The sequence below is a fragment of the Heliconius melpomene genome, chromosome 16, assembly GCF_056956725.1.
Source record: "Heliconius melpomene rosina isolate 202511_hmr_F chromosome 16, ASM5695672v1, whole genome shotgun sequence".
NCBI lineage: Eukaryota > Metazoa > Arthropoda > Insecta > Lepidoptera > Nymphalidae > Heliconius > Heliconius melpomene.
In genome coordinates, this window is record NC_140404.1 from 2,172,406 (window position 1) to 2,192,835 (window position 20,430).

At 31.3% G+C, this 20,430-nt stretch overlaps 1 protein-coding gene across 1 annotated transcript in view; it reads left to right on the forward strand.

The window, feature by feature from the left end:
* The first annotated feature begins 1,940 nt into the window (after positions 1-1,940).
* LOC146530673 (uncharacterized) overlaps positions 1,941-20,430 on the forward strand; it is a 36,112-nt gene continuing 17,622 nt past the window's right edge. Inside the window, exon 1 of the mRNA XM_085198913.1 lies at positions 1,941-2,040. The gene's annotated coding sequence lies outside the window, so the exon portion shown is untranslated. The remainder of the gene's footprint in view (positions 2,041-20,430) is intronic.

Here is a 20,430-nt window from a genome sequence, read left to right on the forward strand (position 1 = left end):
AAAATATAGTAAAGATGTTGTTTTTTTTCTAGAAAGCGAGAAAGTAAATAAGAGGAAAACCATAACACAAACATACATACATTATATTCTTTATTTTTATTACGTAAACTTCATTCCCTGCGATCACTATAATTTAGTACGAGATGTCGCTTCAAAACTTCCCATCCTTGTCTTTTTGTATGAAAAAATGTGAAACAAAAAATGGTAATATCTATAGAAAACTTCGCCACAGGCTCAAACCACGATCAAAAAGTGAATTTATAGGGTTAAGAAGTTGTAACTTTATTACATTATCGAAACGCCGGAAGGCATTAGAGGGACGCCCTTCATCGCGAAATTTGATTTCCGGTAAAAATAAATAAGTAATGCGAAATATTTAAGGCATATTTGGAGTATTTTAGGGTATTTTTATCGACGTTATTTGTAAATAAAATTAGCAAGATAGAGTCGAAATGTAAATGCGACGGGTTTTGGGTTCGTTTCCCGATCGTGGCAATTATTTTTTTTTATGGTGCGTGGAGAACAGAGTATCTTACTGCTAGGTTCCCTCTGCCTAATCTACTGTTTGCGGGTTACAGCGTGAAGCCTTATAGTGTTATGTGTATTTTAAAGGTGTTATATATATAGAAATCATAAAGGTTTTTACACTAGTGTTGACTGACTTTTATCGCCAGAAGTATTGCAATATAAGGAAGGGAAACATTTTTAATATCAAAATAATCCAATAGAAACAACTTAAAGTTGTATATAATACAGGATACAATCTATGTGTCCGAGATAACTTTGATCGAAACTTTTATCCTTATGTAATATAATTTAACTAACTTAACTAGCAACAAAGTTAACTATATTTTTAAAAAATCAAAGATTTTTAGGTTCACGCTTTATCACGCATATAGCAGGTTAGGCAAAGGGAATTCTTATGTTAACCCACTCCGTTACCTACTTTCCGCCGAATGTTTTGAAACATTGCGTGTTTAAAAGCGGAAAACAACGCCGGGCTTTTGCCTTGGTGCCAGAGAAAAGAAATGAAAATTGGCCATAAAGATTTTAATTTGAAAATTTCGCCTTAAGATCTGATTTTTCATAAAGGGACAAGTTTAACGGCGCGGTAAAAGAAGAAAAACTTTTGTTATTCTTAATTTTCCGGCGTAATGTGAGGGCTAATGATATAAGTAGACGCTTTGATGTTTCTTTTATATAATATAGGTATATGTAGTTTGCTGGAAGGAGCCAAGGATTATATTATACATGTATAGAGGCTGTAGTGGCTCAGTAGGACAGACTGTAACAGTTGTAAGTTCAATTCCTCTCAGGGGAATGAACAAATATGGATAGACAAAGCGCGGCGTTGATTTTCACCACTTCAGATGCATTGTCTGAAAAATCGACACGGAAAGAGAGAACAGAGTTTTTTAACACTTTCTCACTGCTGATCCTGTTTCCGGGAAAAAAATTTAAAATGTTTTTTCCAAATGAAATAAATCAATGTTTTTTATACGTTTTATCTGCAAAAAACGAAAACTTATTATATGTTTATTTTGTAAAAATATTTTTGACTGTGGTCGCCTGCTTAAGTTACAAAAACTATTCTTTCCTTGAAATTTTAACTAACTCAAAAATATTATAGAAAAAAATACTTGACGCTGTACCCACGCATGCACGTGAAACCCTATAATATATCCACTTACTCCATTCCACTCTTTCCGCTCAATTTTAAGATAATAAAATAAATAAAAATTATAACCACAACGAGAAAATTAAAATAATTCATCCCCCCAGTTGAGAACTGAATCCACAACCACCGCATTCATAGTCAGACAACCGTTTAAATAAAAAAAACACGTTCATATGAAAATAACTCCCAAACATAATATAAACTAATAAAATAATTAAGCAAGATATATAACTTCCATACATGAAAGCTTCCTTCAAGCTTTCAAAGTTCAGTCGTGCCGTCACCGCCGTAGCGGTGTATCGTGTGGCGTGGACTTTACAAACACGTAGTTTTAACGTTCACGTTATTATCATTTATATCCGGTTCGTATTTCATAATATTATTATTATTAATAATAATTTAAGTAAAAAAACCTATTAACTTTAAAGTAATTTTAATAAGTTTTTACTATTTTTCGTAATTAAGTGGGAAAATTTAAAATGTTTGTTTCATTTAATTAACTCTACAGTGTATATTTTACGTGGATTTTTTAGTCATTCCAGTGCACTCTGTAAGTCACATCTAGTGGTGCTTCATATTTATAGTGAGATTCACTCGAGTTATTTTAATGTTTTTGTTTGTTATTTTATTATTATGTGAAAATATTTGTTAAAACTAAAAGATCAGCTTCCCGCTGTAGCCCGTACCTAGCAGGATAGGCAGAAGGAACCTAGTCTTAAAGACACTCGGTTCTCCACTTTCCGCCGAATTCTGTAAGCATTGCGTGTTGAGCAGCGAAACTCAACGTCGCGTTTTGCCTCGACACTAGAGCTAAGAAATTAAAAAAAAAAAAACTCTAAGACTTATTACAAGTCAATATAATAATTAATTACTATAATAAATCTTAATATCGGATTTCGTTAAATGAAGAAGTTTAGTTAAGCTTTAAATATCCCGAGGGTAATTTAAGTTTCGTAATAAAGATACTTCAACGTGAAATATTAAAGGTAAAAGGATGTACTTTTAATAACTTTTGCTTGATAGTAAAAAATAGGGTAAAGGTGCCTATCTGGGGGAAACGTAATAGGCCTATATAATAGTAATTAATCAGCTTAACGCTGCAGGCAGAGGGAACCTAGTGTTATGACACTCCGTTTTCCATTTTCAAGGAACTCAACGCCAGACTTTTGCCTTGCCAGAGCTGATGAAATGAAAATATTAATAAATAATAATTTATTCTTGAAATGAAAAGGATATGCTTTAAAAACTTTGTGTTTGATAGTAAAAAATTAAGGTAAAAGTGGCCGTCTAGGGGAAACATAACAACCCTATAAAATAGTAATATAAAGTTATTTATTGATCTTTCAAACATATTTGAAGAGGGTCTAAGTGCTTTTTATTTAATGTCAATATAAGTGTTATTTTTTGTTTTAAAATTGTGTTCTTTGTTCCTGGTAGGTATATAAATGTTTTGATTTGTTTTGCTATATAATTGATAAGTCGATTGTCCTTGTATCTTTTTAACCGACTTCTGTAAGGAGGTTATCAATTCGACTGTATATATATTTTTTTATGCTAGATATTTTTTTCATATTAAAAACTGATATACATATTTCGTCTTCATATCGTTCATCCATATCGTTATTATTAATATTTCTTATTAGTTATCACATATATATATTTAAATATATATTTTTGTTAAATATATACTCGTATTCATATCCTATGTATTTGTAAATTTATTGGTGTATATGTTTGTAGATATAAATGTCAATTTAATATAAAGATTCTTCAGCATGAGGATCCTAGGAGTATGACTCTTCATACATGCCCTCAGGGGATCCTCACGATCCTCAACCTCTGTTGATGACAGTGGAAGAGGCGAAACATATATGTAGAGACCATAATATTTAGAGCTCCGCGTCAGAGAGAACTGACTATAAAAAGAAGGAACTTTATACCTTTTTACTTCTAGCAATTTTATTGTAAACCAATAAATAATATTCAAAATTATTATGTGTAACATCTGGCAACAAAAAAAAAGCAATTCACTCAAACGTACGTAATAAATCGTGTGAAATATTGTTTTCCATTGAAATCAATACATATCTTAATATATTTTTAATCTACATTTAATATATACAGGTTAAATAAAAAAAAGAAAACTTCTCTATTAATACTTTATACATATGGAAACACTGGTAACACTATTATTATGTTCTATGGTATAATTAAAATCCCATCGTTACATTCCTTTAAATAATTTAAGCTAAAAATGAAGGCAGCCTGATAAAATATTCAACTAGCGTAAGGGGCGTTTTTCCTAAGCTTTTTGTATATTTTCAATCTGTCGAAGGAGATTTCGTATCGAGTTTTATTAAAATTTTGTTATGGTTAATTTTTTTGTTTTAAACAAATAAAATGAATTAATTTTTAAAATTAATTTAGTAGTCATTTTTTTAATATATTGTATCGTTATGTGTATATGTAAACAGGTTAGTTATAGGATCGTTTTCCACATACTCCATTTTTTCATTTTCCGTCGTTGAGTTCCGCCATTAAATACGCGATGCATTGGATTCAGTCGGAAAGTGAAGAACGGAGTGTCTTGACATTAGTAGTAGCACAAGTATTCGACTGTAAACACGATGTTTGTGGATTCGATTCCAACTCAGGTGAATGTAATATTTATTTATTATTTTCATTTTCTTCGATCTTTGTTAATGAGGACAAGTGTGGCGTTGTGTTCCGCCATCCAATACGTAGCTTATTATTTTTCCTATATTATTAAGAAATAAATATCAAAGTTGTTATAAAAATAAAATTATTAGAATTTATTATCGTATATTTATTTCTTGCATTAAAAAATAATAAAAGATAGATACCAATATATCTGTCTTTTTAATATTTCTATCATATTTTAATGTATTACAAAGACTTTCTAGTAGCGAAAACTCAACTCATATAGTTAAGTCAGCTAGGGAGGCGAATACTTGTTATAAAATTGAATCTAACTCGGTATATTTCAGTTCGTTACATAAATAGGTCTACCAGTTAATTCGTATTATTGAAAAGTGCCCAGAATAACGGATTATGTCTAGAATATGTAAAATTTGTACGTGATGAGAATTTTTACGTACGAATATTGTTTGTTTTCATTTCTGTTTTTAATATTTTATTTTTTTAGCTTCACGCTGTATCCTGCACGTAGCAAGATAGGTATAGGGAACCTGGGAACCAAGTGATAGAACCGCGTTCCCATTAAGGCACTTCTGTTCCCCACTTTTCCGCCGAATTTTCGAGGCATTGCTTGTTTAGTGGCAGAACTGAATGTCACTCGATTGTCTCAAATCTTTAATTGTTTTTTATTTATATTACTGTCAGAACAATAAAATTTTACTTCAATGATATATCATTTTGAAAAATAACTTAAGCATAAAGATCTAGGTTTTTCCCAAAAAAAATAGACCTAGGTTTTCATTATATTATCGATATGAGCTATTACTTATGTATGATTTTTAGTTTAGTTTAACGCATTTCTTTTTGTTATATGTACCGTAAATTAAATAAATATAATTTTGTTGAGAAACTAAAATTTTCACTGTTTAAGAAAAAAAAATTCTATTTTATTTATTTTTAGTTATTGTAAGAAATATTAGTAAATAAATTAATATTTTAGTTATATAATAAGGTCGTAGTAAGTTTCGACCTCGTTTCTATGAGAATCATAATAATTATACCATAGTAATGTCACGGCTGCCTTACCTAACGAAGGCTATTTGACGTAGACCGCAGAAGGTTTAAATTTAATTAGCGGTTCGGAGTTCGATTCTAGTAAATTAAAAATGGTCATTTACTTGGTCTTTCTTCAAAATTCCTGTAGCAAAGAAAAAAAATTTAAATGTTAATTATTATTAAATTTATATTATAAATGTAAAACTTTGTGAGGATTGAAGTTTGTGTTACTTTCATGTAAAAACTATAGAACAGATTTAAATGAGGATATTTCACAGTAATATACGTCATATGTACGAATAAAGCAAAAGCTTTAATTTATGTCCTCGCTCTGGTAAAAAGGCATAGCGCGGCGTTGAGTTCCACCACGTGAAGTGGGAAACGCAAGTTTCTTAATGGGAAACAGTGTCTCAATATTAGTGTCCTGGGTTCCCTCCACCAACGGTACAGTGTGAAGCTAAAACAAATATTACTAAATTCAAATACTCGTACATTGTTCAGATGTGGTTATATTTTATCAAAGCTGTAAAGACATAATATAATTACTTTGTATTTCTACTAGGTACTTCAAACTGAAGAAAAGTTCCAAAAAAAAATCCTTTATATTCTTTTTCGTATCATAAATCGTATACTTTGTGAGGGTAAATGGATCTTCAAATAGCTATAGTCGATTAAGTTAGCGTAGGAAAGGTCTGATATCTTTGAAACGTTTATTTAAGATCATAATAGTTAGGAGGTGGTCATGGGTTCCATTTCTAAATAAGCAATTCTATTGAATAATATATTTAGTAAGTAAATATAAAAAAAATAAAATAAATAAGAAATAGCTCAACGATTAAATTTTCTAAAATCTATTATGCATTCTCTTTGAATAAGCTAACATTTACCTATAAACGTTTAATAGCATGCCTTGTTAAAAAAACGTTTTTAAAAATTTCTTTGTTAATCTATTAAAGCTAGTAACTTGATGATAAAAAGTGGATAGCTTTTTCAATTTTTTGTTGATGTTTTGATATACTGAGCTAGTCTTGGCGCAGGAGTAGAAACGTGCGAATGTAAATGCGACAGGTGTGGATTCGATTCCATCAGTAAATAGTACTAAAAGTAATAAAATTAATTTTTAACAAAAACAAAAACCGACTTCTAACAACGAACTAAAAAGTGAAAAATAATTTTACAAAGATTTTATAATTTTGAAGTCGGTGTCAAGCTAATGCTACAATACCTTTACTACAATATCTAATTACTAAGCCTGTTTGTTTTACTTGGCACCGACTTCAAAATTATAAAATCTTTGTTAAATTATTTTTCACTTTTTAGTTCGTTGTTAGAAGTCGGTTTTTGTTTTTGTCAAAAATTAATTTATTTTACGATTTTAAGTGATGGGTAGATCTTAAAATGATTCTTAAACGAGTGGTGATGGTGGTGGTAGTGGTTGTCAACGAGTGGTTGTGGTTGTCCCATATAAAACTTCATTTAATTAGGTATTATTTTTGTGCAAAGTAACATTTTGGTATATTGACAAGAACATACATAAAAAGTATTCGGGCGAATTGGGAATCTCCCTTCTTTGAAGTTGGTTGAAAATGAGAACATCCTCTTTTTTGAGGTTGGTTGAAAAGAAATACAACCATCAGGAATCTCACTTCTGACATCAATTTAAAAAGTTTTTGCTTGTAACTATTACAGTATAATCAATTTTTTACAAAAAAAAACAAACTTTCTCAAATTTCTCCAGATTCCATGATCGAAACCTAACCAAACTTTCACTAAATTATCCTTGAAGTGTATCCTTTCAAATAAAAAAAGAATCATCAAAATCGGTTGGCGCGACATTGAGTTATTCGGCTATTAGTCGCGCACATGCATAATGCAAATTTAAGACTTATGTGATTTTCTCATGGATACCATTGTCAGACATGGACCAAAAAAAAATGGGACCATTCGGGAAGCTATACCTTTCAAATAAAAAAAAAATATCAAAATCGGTTCACCCAGTTAAAAGTTATGAGGTAACAAACATAAAAAAAAAAAAAAAAATACAGTCGAATTTATAACCTCCTTTTCTTACAGAAGTCGGTTAAAAAGACAAAGCGTTTCATAATTTTTTCTGGCCATTATCTACATTCATCCATAGGTCTACATTCTCGTTAGGGAGGAGCAGATATGTTCTTAGAATGATCCACGCTGTTTCCAAAAAAATATATATTATACTAAATATATGCGATTGATGCGGTTACAGACTTTTATTTAAAATATTTTTCCTATATTTACCATTATTTTGCATATATATTTTGATACAACATTCACCTCTAAACCGAAAGAGCAAAACAATTTTCAACAAAATTTAACATTTTCCTCTGTAAAATTGCATTGCGTTAGGGACGAATATAAAATCGGTATAGCGCAGCCACACATTAGTTTTTATGTATACGCCGCCATTACATATACTCGTAGAATAAAGTTTTTTTATCGATAGTTTGTTTAAAAGGACAATTAGTAGGAACAAAAGGTCATTTTTTGATGTCATGGTCGTGGCCCAGTTGACAAGTGTTCACATACTCGCGATGGATGTTGGTTCCATCCACTAGAGGAATTAATAACTATTATTAACTGGGTATTAATATTTATAAATTGGGTGGAAAGTTAGGAACGCTGTCCTAAGTCAAAGCTTCTTCTCCCGTTTTCGCGAGAGCGATCTTGAGATGGCGTTTTTATTTATAGATTATAAATTATGAATGAGAACAGCGTCCCAAGATCGCTATCAAGATCGATCTCAGAGTTGAGATTTATAAATATAGGCCTAAGTGCGCCAAACACTTCTTCCTATACCTATAAGATGTTTTTTCCAAACACATAATTATTATACTGAGTTAAAAAAATGCGTAATACTAACTTTTCACATGCTATTACAGAAGTCAATTAGAACTTTGTTCTTTAATTACTTTCTAATTAGTCTTTAACACCGTTACAACTGTTAAATTCTTTAAAACTAATTCTTACTAATGACTTGTCTATTTGAAATTCGTAAAAAAGGTTATATTAAAATTAATTTTATTAAAAAATATCTATAAGGAGCCTTGTTCCCCACTTTCCACTCAATCTTAGATACTGCGGAACTCAACGCCGCACTTTGTCCTTTTAACAGAGCGAGGAAATAAAAAAAAATATATTAAATAAATTACGATGGCCTCATTGCGTCCCAGTGTATCCCGCAGGCACCAGGATAAACAATGGGAACCTAGTGTTAATTTCCCGTCGAATTCCGGAGGCATTGCGTATTGAGTAGTGGAACTCAACACCACGCTTTCTCTCGACACCAGAGTGAAGAAAACGGTAATGTTAACAATTTCATTTCCTCGAGTGGAAATCGAACCCACAACCTATCGCGCTTATAATCCAATTGACTGGCCTCAATTACGGCGTCATTGAAGTGTTATTTTAATCAAATAACCTTACATGATATTATACGTAGTAGATGGTGATGATAAATGACGATATCACCTCGTAAAATTTTGACTTTACAAGTCATGCTAGATGATCATATTTCAAAGTGTTTTATTATACCAAATTAATCATTTTACCCCAATATAACTACTTTCACCCTCTTTAAACAGCGTATTTTTACCATGTTTTGGGGTAATAAGGTGCTGGAGTGACGTAGTGTCACGCATTGGTTGTGAGTTCGATTTCAACGAAAACTATGTTGAAAGTTTATTTAAGAGTAGTTAGAAGTTAGAATAATAGTAGTTTTAAAATCACTCACATTCCTTACATCTTTAACTTATTAAAATACTAAGGTTTATGTCGATTTTAAGCAATAATTTTCACCAGATTTAATTCTATTATGGAATGGAAGAAATATGATTTTCTTTACTTTTTCCTTTTCTTTAAATTAAATGTATTAGTTCATTTTCTGTTTATTGAATACCTATAATTTCAAAAAGTGTTATTAGTTTCACCTGTCTGTCAATCGGTGTATTTGTGTATTTGTCTGTAGCTACCGAAAGATTAAATTAATTTGAGTGTGGTTTTTTTAATCGACAGCCTGTTTTATCTCGGTGGTGGTATAAGCACATTTCCAAAATAAGGTAATGACATTTTGGGTGGAGTTTTTTAATTTTTTTTATCATAATATAATCGAACTCAAGGCTACCTTCATATTTTCCTATATATTTTCTTATATTTTGCATTAGGCTGTATCCCGCATATAGCAGGGTAGGTAGAAGGAACCTATTATTGAAACACTCCCACCCAATTTACGAGCCGTTCCATCTTGAAAGGCGGAATTCGCCGCTGCATTTTATTTTATATCCAGAGTAAATAAATTCAAGTGGGAATCGAACCCACACCTGTCTCGCTTACAGTTAAACTTACGTTACCAGTGCCGTGCTGTACAGACATAAATCTAAAATTATAATAATTATTTTACCTAATTTGATATAACACACAGGAGGGTGCATTTTACTATGAATTATTCAATTAATTAACCATATGCACTTATCAACCCTCACCTCACCTGGACTATTTAATTTTAGTGAAAGGGCATTTTTATTGGTTAAAATTTTAACGTTAATTAAAAGCGGTGATGCATAAATTTTTAACTATCACAAGTAGAAAAAAGTGATATAATCATGAATGCTATAAAGCGAGTGATAAATAATTAAAAACAAATATACAAGCGGCCTACGCGTGGGTGCGCCCGCTTAAACTGTATAAATATTATTTAAGGAATTATATGTTGACTGGTGAAATTCATTACCGCGTTTCGCCTGCACACCAGAGCGAAGATATGAAAATATAAATTTAAATAAATATTGTATTTTCTGGAGTAAGAATCGAACACACAACCAGTCAAGTTTACAATTACATACTGGACTAGCCTTTTTTCCTGCACTAAACATTTAAGATACAAATTATACACCCTACGGCTTTAAGTAAAAAAGAAAACTGACGCAGACGAATTAAATTCTAACAGTCTGAGCTAAAATCCTAAACCTTTTAAGTATTTTACAGTGAGACCATAATTGCTGTTTCAACATCTTGAATTTTAAAGTATTTTTCTTGTGATTTAGTGCGGTATATGGTCTGGTCTGGGGTAGAAGCGTAAAGAGAACAGCTTGTGGGCTTGATTTCCATTCGAGAAAATTAAATATTTAAAATCTTTGCTCTGGTAACGATCACCGTGGCGTCGAGTTCCGCCACTCAACACACAATGTCTCCAAAAATGCAAGCAAGTAGAGAACGGAATGTTTTGATGGGAACGGAGTGGAAATGGGACTTCAAATTAGGTTCCCAGGCCTTACATATGCGTGACTGAGCGTGAAACTAAAAAAAAGAATTTGGTTGATTTACATAGGTTGCCAGTTCTAATTCAAAATAATGAATTTATAAAACAAATCCAGAAATCATTTCTTTCGATTTTCTACAATTTCGCCCAATTTATTGTGTGGGATGTTTAGTATTAAATTACGGTACATAAAGGTACGACAAAGAAAACCTGGGAACCTAATGTTAAGATGCTCCGTTCCCATTAAGACACTACGTATCTTAATACAACAAAATTTACATATTAAAACATACAAATGTACACAAATACATTAACCTAAAGTAATTTGATAACTTCGAAAATAATTCTTTCTTGCGGCCAGTAAGACGCCCAATAATAAATCAAAATAAGCGTGAATTACATTAGTGAATAATAAAATCAAGGAAAGTCGTCATTACCTTTTATTTATTTTACTAGTAGGTACAATATTGATTGATAATAAGTTTTTGAAAATGAATTTCTCATTTCTTTTCTTTGGTGTGGAGATAAAGCGCGGCGTTGAGTTCCACCACTCAACACGCAATGCCTCCACAATTCGGGGGAAAGTGGGGAACATAGTGTCTTAACTTTAGGTTTCCTCTGCCTACCCTGCTGGGAAAAAACTCCTAACTCCTACAAAATATTTCTTTCATTTACACTTTAGGCTTAGCTTCCGTCTCTACTTCATTTTAAACATTTCGAAATGGTTAAAAGGTCATATAATTTTATTATAGTGATAAATATACGAAAAACTATGGCAGTAAATGTTTTAATGGCTTTATTAAACTTAAGCTGTAAAACAGACTTTTTTCCATTTACGAGTGTAGTTATTTATGTTCTGATGTCTATAGATATTTTTCTTAAAACATATTTTTTAAAGATTTCGTTGATGCGTACATATTATATCATTTTTAGGCATATCACAGATTTATATAACAATCTTGTACTTGGAGTTAATTTCAGAGACAAGAATAAAAAAAATGTTTTTAATCATTTATAACCTAATGAACCAATTATCTGGAAGGTGAAAGTAAAAGATACTCCTACGAATATACAAAACTGTGAGTGGCGGAACTCAACGTCGCGACGTTCCTCGTTACCAAATCGAGGAAATTTGTATATATTGATATTAAATATAGCGTTGTCACGAATGTTCGAAATGAACTGAACAAAATCCGACATTGGAGTGTCTCAACACTAGGTTCACAGGTTCCCTCTGCTCACCCTGTTATGTACGGGGGAAAAAAACTAAAAATATAAATAGGTTTCCTGGTCTAAAACAAGATAAATGCTATTTTAATTTAAATAAAAAGCTTTTACAGAGAGAAGCTTTATGAAACGTGATGACATTTTAACTCTATCCGATGTGAATTTCGCTTATAGAGACTACATATTAAGCTATTATTATGTATTTAAGTTTAATAATAACTACAATTAAATATTAAATAATCAATAATAACATCTATAATACTGCTAACATTATTATCTATTTACACAAAATAATAATAATACAAATAATAATTTCAATAAAATAATTTGAAAAAGGAAAATCTCTAAAGCTCTCTTTCGCTACAATACGGTATTTATAATGTAAATGTTTGGATAGTGTCCAAATGTGTGTTTAACTAAATTGTAGTTCCACGCCGCTCCGAAGGCCCTGAACTTTGGTTCGCCTCGTCTAAATTAATTCTGGTTACGCGACATTGCAGAGGAAGGAATATAAGAAATGGCTGTAGCCTTATTTGTTATATAAATGTAATTTTCTCATGAAAATCTAGTATATAAGTGTGGGTTAATAGTGTTTTGTTAACTCAGGAACTATTACTAATTAAAAACATAATCGGTGAAATGAATGATTTTGATATCCTCGGTTTCTTTGGAAGCAAGATAAATGTGGAAAATTGGGTTGATAGTGAGGAATAGAGTATCTTAATATTAGGTTCCCTTTACCTCCCCTGCATATAAAAATATACCGTAAAAGACCGTACAAAATCTCGTTTATAAGGCAAATATAGATACATAGATACTGTAGGTGTATTTCATAATGAAGTGATACCCTCCTACACAAAACCTGTTCCAAAGAGATCTCAACCGCGCTCATTTATTTAAATTTAAGCTTATCAGCCTCAGACTTCGGCAATCTGTCAATCATTTAGAGAAATTTGTCCTTTACTTACAAAGTAAAAGATGAATTCTACGTAGCTTCTCGAAATCGAGTGCGTGACATAAAGAAACTCTATAAGATTTTGATTGTAATACTTTAAAGACTGTGATAGATTGTTATAAATGTTGAAGTAATTTTATCATGTTGTAAGAAGATGTATTAATTTTACTAAGTTTATTTTAGCTGTACGCTGTATGCACAGTAGTAAGTTATGCAGAACCAGAACAGAGAGGAGAAAAGCAAATTTGAAAATTATTCTGGATAAGGTCGGACGAACCTAGCCTTATTCAATTTCATTAGTTTGAAAACACTTGTTAAGTGACTTTATTTCAATTAATTTCATACACGTCTTTTCCGTGGTCTCTTTGAAACGACTTAATAAAAACTCTTTATATATAAAATTTTTAATTATTAATTAAATTTGTCGTTTAAGCCAAAATTAAAAAGTATGTCAAGGCTTTCTAAATATAATATTACTATATATTATTTATTTTTTTAGATTCACGCTGTTTTCTTTACACAGCAGGGAAGGCATAGGGAACCTGAGAACGTAATGTTAAGACATTCCATTACCATTTAGATACTTCCGTTCTCCACTTTCGCCACGTTATCAGAGCAAGGAAACGAAAATATTCAATATTTCATTTCCTCGAGTGGGAATCGAACCTAAAACCACGTTTACAGTCACAAGCATGTGACTTGAGCCTTGCGCCACTACTGGCCTCATAATATAATGTTAATAAATATAATATCCAAAAAAATCAACGAGGTTTCTATATAGACCAATTACTTTTTCGACCTGACCTAGCTACAAACAATTATATTATTAAGTCTCAAGCTTGAGATTTGACCTCCCTAATTTGCATCTTAGTTCTTAATTACTAACGTTTAGTTAGTAAAATAATACTAAAATTATCGAGAATTCGATGGAATTACTTCACCAAAATGTAATAAAAATAATGAAAACTTACAAATTAAAAGCGAAATAAAATATCAACCCTTGTTAACCTAATGAAAAAGATCAATTAGAATATGAGAAAAAAAATCCTACAAATCAGCTTTAAGCTGTATCCCGCAAATAGCAGGATAGGCAGAGGGAACCTAAGATACTCTGTCCCGCAATTTACGTCGCTCGAGGCATTGCGTGTTGAGTGGTGAAACTCAACGTTGCCTTGTCACCAGAGCTAAGAAATGACAAATATAAAATATTTCATTTCCCGAGTTGGAATCGAACTCATAACCGTCTCGTCTCGACTTTAAAAAAATAATTATTGTCTTTTTAAAAAAAACTTTTAAACTGTTCTGTTCTGTTTTTAATTTATGGCATATCGAGCTTTTAAACTGTCAATGTCAATTGAAAATGTCAGCAATGTCACATGTTCCAGCGACAACTAACCCTTCCACATAACAAGCGATAAATCGAATAACACATTATTATAGTCGATTATAATCGATTAATTATAGTCGCTGAGCACATCTCGAAATATACGCTAATGAAGCCATTGTACGTTTCAAGCGTTTTTACACTGCAATTAACTCGAAACTCGATCGGTTGTGGTTTATTTAATCGAATGGACCGCCCGCTATTTTAATTTTGTCTATTTTCAATATTTTTTTATCTGTGCTAAAGTAAGCTTGGAATAATTAACAGGTTTTAGGTTTAATTTAAATTACACTGCCCCTTTAGTACGGTCGTGTGTGGAGTGGAGTGGGGTATCGTGTAACTGTAAAAGCGATGGTCGTAGGTTCGATTCTCTCATGATGAAATAAGACCAGATATAGATATAGGCAATTGTGGCCCAGTGTCATAGAATTGATGGCACGTGAAAAATAATAGTTCATGTTTCGATATAGTTATTTACGATCGTAATTATTAGTTACTTATTGAAGTTGATTATTAGTTCCTTTTCGTGTTAAAAAGAAAGCAACCGGTTAGTTTTTCTCTATGTCAAAATCCAAAGCGATATTATATATAATGGAACGGAATAATCCACGGAAGCGAAAAGTCAACGGAATAGTATATACTGATATAAAAACATATTACTGTATTGCGTAATTACGTGCAGGTACTTCTCAAAATGTAGATTAACGAAGCTATTGTACGGTATCGGCTATCGCAGTGCCGTGGCCGAGACTCAATCGGATGTGGTTTTCTCAGTGTATCTACGAATGTACGTATATATATGTACAAGAGTAATTTATTTTTGTTATATACAATTGTTTTATATTATGTTTTCGTGCTATAAAAATAGAGTTGTACGAATATAGAACCTTTTCATTTTTGAAAAGAGAAGTCGGTTAAATATTAACTTTTGGTACGTACTTTGCCACTCTGTATCTTCTGCAAATGTAGATATTTAATAAATAGTTATCTTCTTTCCGCATTGAAAATAGCTATAGGCTCTACACCGCACTGTCTTCCAGATCTGGATGTTGAAAATAATTCTATCGTAACTCAATAATTTATTTTAGATGTAATGTATAAGGATAGGTAGAGGGGACCTAGTGTTAAGTCATTCCATTCCCCATATATCACCCAAATTACTAGGCTCAATTCTGCGATTTGTCTTTTTTAGAAAATAAAATATTTAATTACTCCAGTGGGATTCTAACCCACATTTGTCGTGATCACTATTTACGAAACGTAATATTTTATATATTAAAAATACCTAATTATCAATACTAATAATTTTTTTTCTAACAGAATACATAAAAAACATCGCGCTGTCTCAAGTGAGAGACAGTTTTCACACGGTTGCCCTGATTCACCATTCAATGGTGTGTAAAACAAGGTTGTGGAGCACTGACTTCGTTTTCTATTGTACGGTCGTGGAGCGACCATATTGTGGAAGATAGTTTATGCTAGAGTGAAATCAAAGTATTTTTCCCTTTTTATTTTTTTTGATATTGATTATATATATTCTGAAGGTTTGGCCAGAATTGAGTTTTTGGCAGGGTCACAAGGGTACGACTGTAAGCGTGGACATTGAGGAACAGGTTTCGCAGGTTCCCTCTGCCTACTCTGCTATGTGCGGGATACAGCGTGAACACACAAAAAGATATTTTTTTGTTTTCCATTCGATTACATATATTACATTACGAGTAGTTCCTGAGATTAGCCAAATATTCTCTTCAGTTTCATGGCATTAGTATAGATGTATCCCCATTATATACGACCCCATTATACCTAAATGGTGTACTCGTATGCAAACAAAATAGGGTTGTTTTTATCTCCTAAAAAATCACAGCTCGTCACAATCTTTTGTTTTCATTTCATAAAACGCTTTTCAACGTTAACATTTTGGACGTATGAATTAAATTTTAATTTTTACATAATAAACGGAAAACATGTTAAAGATGTAGAAAATAAAAAAAGATAACTTATTACTATATTTTTTTACTGCCTATACTAGTTTTATGATTTCTAAAGAGTTTCAACCATTTTTCTTTCTTTAGCAGAGTAGGCAGAGAGAACATAGTGTTGAAACTCATCTTTACTTTCTCTTTCAAAAACTCTTTTTTATTAAAAGTATTTATGTAATTAAGTATTAAATATTACTTTGTAAATAAATACTCCCACGACGAAGGCACCGTACAACCGTAGATTGAAGACTTATATAGTATCTAAGTCTAAATCTAATCTAACTAAGATAATTAATTGCATTGAGTTACAAATTTACAAACACATGATTCACCTTTACAATCACAATCGGTTAAATATGAAAAAGGAAGTCGCGTGTGTATAAGCTTTTAAGCGCGAACTACCCTTAGATTGTAATCAATTTACAAGTAAAATTGCTATACTCGTTGCCGTTCATGGATAATGCCGCAGTTTATATTTACATCTGGAAACTTTTTAATTATAGCCGATAATTAGTTAGTTCCTGAATTCTTTTGAGCTTTACTGTTTAATCTGATGCATTTTACATACGACATTTTTTGTTATAATATAGGTTTTTTTGTTTTCTAGGATGGTAACTTTTATTAAGAATTCTATAATCTAAAATAATATCAAATATTCAGATGTAACGTCCTTTCAAGAATAGAAAAAATCGAACTTAATCAATTATTACAGATAAAATTATTATAAGCTAATGTCGTTAGTTTCATACAAAATGAGTGCAAATTGAATTATGTCCACTTTTATAAGTTGTAGTTTCTATTACCCTATATCTTAGAAATTAGTACAGAACCCTCTACGGGCAAGTCCATCCCGCACCTGATATCATAGGTGATGGCAGAGGTAGATAGATATATATGGCCATCTCTCTCTGATCTAGTTTTAAGACACTTCTAAACAATTGGTCTCCTTTTCCTATCCTGCTATATACGGGATCAAAACAATATTTTTTACAATTGCTTAAAATAAATTGTTCAAAATAATTTTAATTATTTTAGAAATATTTCTAAGGCTTGTAAAAAATAAGGCGTAGCTGAAATCGCCACAAAACACGCATTTGAATCGCTATTAGCGATAACGCCCAAAATAAATGCTTAAAATCAGTATTTTTATACAGTATTTGACGTACAAAACTATTGTAATAGTATTTATGTACGTAATATTTTCATGTATATCTCGAGACCCGTTAATTAAATTGTGAACTTTAAAATTATAAATTAATTTAAATTGAATTAGATTCGTATTAATTTTTCATTAAATTCTCATGTCAAATTTGTGGAAAGTTTCATTATTTATTAAAAAATATTTGTAGATATTTTTTTAAAGAAATAATATAAAATTATCATTATTATTTCAATGAAATGTAGCATTAAAATATTATGTAACTATAACTTAAAATTGCAATTGTAAATTATTAAACTAGTACACTCTGTATATTAAAAGAAATAACCTACAAAAGCTGACTTACATATATAATGACAAAATAAATAAAAAAAATATTGTCACCGTCCATCGTATCGTATCCGTGTCGGTATGAACAAAGCGTAACAAAAAGACACAAGTGGAACGCGATATGTCACAAGTCTGGTTTCCGGACTTCAGTGCGTTGATAGAATACTGTAGTTAGAATACTTGAAAAACTATTCTTTACTATCGTAACCTGGATTCGCTTGTATATTTAATATAATATATTTTTTAATTTATGCTATTATAAATGTAATGTTTTTCCCGACTGCTAAAGAAGGGTTATTATATCTAAACATTGAGATTGGCCTAGCGTCTCTTATGTACGGAAAAAATAGAAAACGGAGCTTATTTACGTTGAGTTTATACGGGTACATTCAAACAAATATAAACCTCACCTGAGACCTCGCGGACTATATTATATAATTATTTACTTCTTAGCTATATTGCATGGATTTCGTATTACGAGTGTCCAACTTAAGAAAAAAGCTTATTAAATAACTTATATTATACAAAGGATATTATATAGTAGGTAAAATTACTTAGCACAAGAGACATATAACGTATGTAAATCTAAAGTGCAATGTCCATAATGAATACCTTTGTCCTTTGAATAAGTACTGCATCACAGAATGGTAGTTGTCTATCACATCTCGTTTTCTAGTAGTTTATGTAAATTATTTGGTAATACTAAAATTAAATGAAATAAAAAATTAAATTAAATTAAATTAAATTAAAATTTGGTAATACTATTATCTATTATTTGATTTTAACAAGAAGTTTTTATGAAGTGCTTTTTACCTGCCATCGAATTTTCGAGCCGCACAGTATGTCATAAACTCAAATACCGTTTACGCCATCGGGATATGTGGTACTTAACTACACGCACCACGCAACTGTAAAATGTTCTACCAGTATTTTCAGGTCGATATGACTTGGGTGCTTTCAAAAAGCGCATCTATTTCCTCAAGCTCCATTGCCTTGTTTTTTTTTAAATAAATTAAAACATGAAATTCATTATTAGATTACACACACACACACACACACACACACACACACCCACCCACACACGCATGCACACACACACAAACACACACACACGCAAAATAGCACACACTTATTCTCCACACCTTCCTCAATATTCATATTCGTACTTACGTTTGTAACCGCTAGTAATAACTTTTTTGTCATTTTTAACAAATAGTATTTGTACCTCCAAATTGTCATGTATTTTCTATATGTATCTATTTTCTCCTCTGAATACAGTTGTCATCCTGTAATCCTCTTTGAACTATGGGTATACATTATTTTTTTTAATCCCCTACCACAAGTGAGAACCTGGCGACTAATAACACAGGCCTAGGTTAGTACAAGCGTCAGTCTCACATAATTGTAAGTTGTATTATATGTACCTACACATAAATGTAACTTTTTGTAAATTTGTATTGTGTGAGAAATAAAAGTTATTATTATTTATTTTTTATATATATTTTTTCTCGAAATATAATTTCGGTTAATATAAACCCCACGATCTTCAAGCCAAGTGTGGTCCATTTCCTGGAATTGGTTGGGAAGTAATGTCTTCCTGTAAAAACTTCCTTACAATGCGACAAGTATTAAGGATTGCGGCTTTTTGCATAGTTATGTATATGTTTATAGGCAATTTTATCTACTCTAAATAGTGTAAAAGACTTTTTGGTATAACTCCTGTGCTGGAAAGCACCAATGGTACAATATATACTTTGTTCATTTTCCATATTCTTGTAACTTCTTCTTTTAATTCTGTGTATTTATAATTTTTTTCTGTTATAGATTTTTGCAGATTATGGGTATTCGGAATTGTGATATCTATCAAGTATGTTTGTTTATTTATTTTGTCTATAAATGTTATATCAAGTCTATTGTAGTGTATTGTTTTGTCAGTTAGAATTGCTCTATCATAGTACATCTTGTAATTGGGGCTCTCCAACACAGGTTTTGGTACGTATTGATAGTATGTACAATTTGTACAACTTGATTGTGTCTATGAGTATAATCTGTCTGTGCTAAGCAAGAACAAGCGCTAGTTATATGCTGGATAGTTTCCGGTTGTCGATGACATTGTCTACATCTATCATTTTGTATATTACGATCCCTAACAATGAATTTTCTATAATTTTTTGTTGCTATGATTTGATCTTGGATGGCTATCATAAAACCTTCGGTTTCTGGGAACAAAGAACCTAATTTTAGCCATTTGTTCGAAGCCTCCGAGTCAATATGCACCTGTTCCAAGTCATGAAGGTGTCGACCATGTAGTTCTTTTTTACGCCAATTATTGAATTGTTGTTCTACATGGTCTTGAAGTGGTTTGAATGAAATTGATCTATTTTTTAAATTAAGTGGAGTGAAATTATCATCTAAATCTATTATTGCAGAATGTAAAGTGCTTTCTGATTTATTTATTTTTTAATTATTATTATTATTATTTAAAACGCGCGGAGCGCGTGCCAAGTTTCTGGGTTTCAGAACTGGCGAGCAGCACCGTGTGTTATTTTACACGAACCATTTGAAGCCACTTTTTACCTATTCGTAACTCAAAAACTATTCCACCTAAAGCTGTCATATTTGGCTGAAATATTTAGACCCCCTACCTGTATGCGTGCATAAAATTTCATAAACACAGCTCAAACAGTTATTTAGATAATGACGTCCAAAAATCG